The sequence below is a fragment of the Poecilia latipinna genome, unplaced genomic scaffold (genome assembly GCF_001443285.1).
Source record: "Poecilia latipinna isolate Pla-1442-1.1 unplaced genomic scaffold, P_latipinna-1.0 Scaffold5084, whole genome shotgun sequence".
Classification (NCBI taxonomy): domain Eukaryota; kingdom Metazoa; phylum Chordata; class Actinopteri; order Cyprinodontiformes; family Poeciliidae; genus Poecilia; species Poecilia latipinna.
The window spans coordinates 7370-8181 of NW_015117700.1; positions in this window are offsets into that span (position 1 = coordinate 7370).

The following is an 812-nucleotide window of genomic DNA, read 5'->3' on the forward strand; positions in this document are numbered from 1 at the left end:
CAGGGTCCAGAACCCGGGTCCAGAATCAGAGTGACCAGGGTCCAGAACCTGGGTCCAGAATCAGAGTGACCAGGGTCCAGAACCTGGGTCCAGAATCAGAGTGACCAGGGTCCAGAACCTGGATCCAGAACCAGGGTCCAGACAGATCTGCTCTGACATAATCAGGGTGCGGTTCTGGATCTACGGGTTTGTTCTCAGAACAGAGAACAGGACCTGCAACCCGAAACCAGATTGTTTCTGTTCACTGGGACGCAGAGAGACAGAACCTCCTGCTGGTTTCTAGGAAACAAGGCGCTTATTGCCTCATTTTTCTGGGGACCGAGGCAACAGGTTGGGGCGGGTCCAGCAGCCCTCGGTGAGGATCAGGTGGTGAAGGGACATTGTGAAACTGTTGAGACGTAGCAAACGGCCTGAGGGGTCTCCAACCCAACCCCCACAGCGTCATGGCGGCTGCCTGCAGTCAACCACTAATACTGGTTTATACGTCGTTTACTGGCATCAGCCAGTATGTTCCCAGTTTACTGCTATTAACCACTAATACTGATCATATACTGGTTTAATGTAAACCAGTATAAATCCGTCACCGTGTGATTCTGTCTGAACCGTTGTTTTTTGACAGGCTTGTTGAATCTCAGGTTCTGGACCCGTCTATGTTCTGGGTGGACCCATCTGTTCTGAGTGGACCCATCTGTTCTGGTTAGACCCGTCTATGTTCTGGGTGGACCCATCTGTTCTGGGTGGACCCGTCTATGTTCTGGGTGGACCCGTCTATGTTCTGGGTGGACCCGTCTATGTTCTGGGTGGACCCATCT